The sequence below is a fragment of the Globicephala melas genome, chromosome 5 (assembly GCF_963455315.2).
Source record: "Globicephala melas chromosome 5, mGloMel1.2, whole genome shotgun sequence".
In the NCBI taxonomy this organism is placed as follows: Eukaryota; Metazoa; Chordata; class Mammalia; order Artiodactyla; family Delphinidae; genus Globicephala; species Globicephala melas.
The window spans coordinates 94,269,141-94,272,005 of NC_083318.1; positions in this window are offsets into that span (position 1 = coordinate 94,269,141).

The window sequence follows — 2,865 nt, forward strand, 5'->3', positions numbered from 1 at the left end:
AGGGGTCATCAAAGTCATGGTTGTTGAAGTCAGATTATCTTTAGTTGAGGGTGGAATTAGCAGGTCTGGAGGAGTAGAAAACGGGGAAAGGGAAGAAAAAAAAAAAAAACCCATTGCTTTAGCTTTCTGGATGCCCAGGTGGTTTGGTGTCCAGATCTTCTCTCTTCCTTTTTCTCTCTCTTGTCTCAGGTTAAGGTGATAGTCAATTAGAATGCTCTTCACCTTATCTCAGGGAACATTTTTATGCTTCTCTCATGTATAAGTTCCTCATCTTCAGAAATATTTATGGGGCACCTGTGTTGCCCTGGCAGTGCTGGAAGTGGGTACAAAGAACACATGCTTGAGAGCTCACTATTTACTGGGAGCAACAAACAAGAGAAATGGCTTAAACTTGTGCATTAAGTGCATCAGATGCTGGAAAAATTGAGAAGCAGCACATAAAGGACTCAGTTGGGGGGATTGGGACAATTTTCCAATAAGAGGCAACTTGGAGTAGAGGATGTGAGGAAGAGGCAGAGGAAACATTGGTGCAAAAGCAGCAAGATCTGGCTCAGCAGAGTCTATCTGGGGAGCTAACTGCAAACAGATCTACCTGGCTTGAAGGAAGAGGATGTGTGAGGATGTGCTAGAAACAAGACTTGCAAAAGTAGGAGGGAGTCAGAAGAGGAAGGACCTGGGGAGTGGAGGTGGGGTGGGGAGTGGAGTCTTTGAAGAATTTTTGGGAGGGTAGTGACCCGACCAGATTTGTACTTTAGAAAGATTATCCTGGAGGTAATTGCTGGTTTGGAATCATGACCCATATGAACAAGTAAAAATAGCACTTTGCGGAGCAATAATGAATTTAACCAAATCTAAGACACTATTGACTATATGATACAGTTTGATTTCAGAGATGTTCAAATGTGTGTGTGTGTCGGGGGAAGTGCCTCTTAAAGTAGAAGAAGTACAGCATGTTTAATAAAATTATATTTTTAGAAAGAAAAGTGTATTGGGAATAAGATTTGAGGATTGGATCGGGGTAACTAACTTTTTCTTTACAGCCTTATGAACTATTGGCTATTTTACAATGAGAGTATATTCCTTTTTAGTTTGAAAAAGACACTAAAGGAAAAAAAAGCCATAAATGAATAACAATGACAAGGGAAAAAAAGTAATATCAGATCTTTAGACTGGAGGAGGGAGATGGAGGCCAGCAGGAAGAACAGTCTGGAAATTACTGAGATGATCCAGAAAAGGGAGCCAAATGTCTAAGTTCAGCAGTGTCAGAGAAAGAGAGATGAATGGATGGATTGGAGAGATAGGGGGCCAAGTCAAGAGGATTGCGAGCCAGAGGAGTCTGGGGGTGAGGAGTAAGCTGGCTTCTCTCGTGCATCTGGCCTGAGTCTCTGGATGGACGGTTGTAACCATATACACGAATAGTGAATGTAGAACAAAGTCAGTTTTGGAAATGGGAAAGATGATCAATTCAGTTTGGGACATCTTAAGTTGAGGTGCCTACAGACCATAAAAACAGGAACGTCTAGGAGGCAGTTGGCCATAGGTTGGAGGCTCCAAGAATGTATGACTTTAGTATATATAAACAGTCATCTAAGTCACAGGTGATGATAAAATTGCTTAGAGAGAGATATGCCAGCAGTGGGAAAGGAGCAGGGTGGAGGGTGAATCCACATTTACCAAAGAGAAAGAGGAAAATAAACGTGTTAGGAGACTTAGAAGGAGCAGCTAGAGGGGGAAGAGGAACACCACTGAGCGTGGTATCATGGAAGCACAGAAGCAGAAGGGGGAACAGCTTTCTAGAGTTGACGCCAAGTTAGATAAGAAGTGAAATGTGACCATAGCCTGTTAGGTCGCTGGGGCCAGGTCTGGAGCAGTTTCAGAAGAGTGGTGGGGACAGACATCAGGTTACAGAGGGGTGCAGAGTGAGTAGGGTAAGAAAGACTTGACCATGAAAGGAAGGAGAAAGAGAATTCTAGATATGGAGAATATCAGATCATGTAACCTAAGATTTGTTTTTGGTAGTTGTTAGAGGAGATATGATCATGTCTATGTGCTGAGGGAAAAAAGCCAAGAGAGGATAAGTTGAAAGACCTAGAGGAGAGGGTAAATAATTGATGAAACAGGGCATGGGGGTGGGGCTGGAGTCCGGAGTCCAGGTGGAGAGATTACCTGGGACAGGACAGAGAGAAACACTTTTCCCATCGAGAACAGAAAGAAGAAAAATGGCTATTGCATTAATTAGGGGGCTAAGAGATCAGGAGAAAAGGTTTGAAGAAGTCTTGGTGGGGCTGAAAAGTAGGTACAAAGGCAGTAAGTGTATATAGAGCTTGAAGTTTAGGTTACTGTAAGCAGGGCATCAAATATTCTTAGGTCTTGGGGCTTAAGGTTTCCAAAGTGGGATCATTTGGAGGTGATGACAAGATTCAGAGTGTGACCATATGTAGTGGAAGTGAGAGGCACTGGAGGAGATAACATCACGGAACTGTGAGACAGGGTGTTGAATGAGTCACGCAGGTTACTGAAGTCATCTAGGATGGAGAGGATAACCATGAATCATGTACATAAGTCTTTAGTCCCATGGTATGAGTAACACAAATGGCATTTTGCCAGGAGCAATCGCTCTGCTAACAGTGTAGTATTGTGACTGACACGTGTGTGTCATGTTCCAGATTACTGTCCTTTGATCCTCAAAACAAGTATGGGAACTGTGTAGGACAGAGATCATCGTCTTGCAGGAAGTAGCTCTCCGTGCTATCAATACGTATGTATGTTTTGTAGGATGTATTCTGATGTGCTTATTCTTTGCCTTCAGTCCAAACCTCTACTGTGGATGTAGAGTGGAATCTCCACCCAAGAAGGTGCAACTGT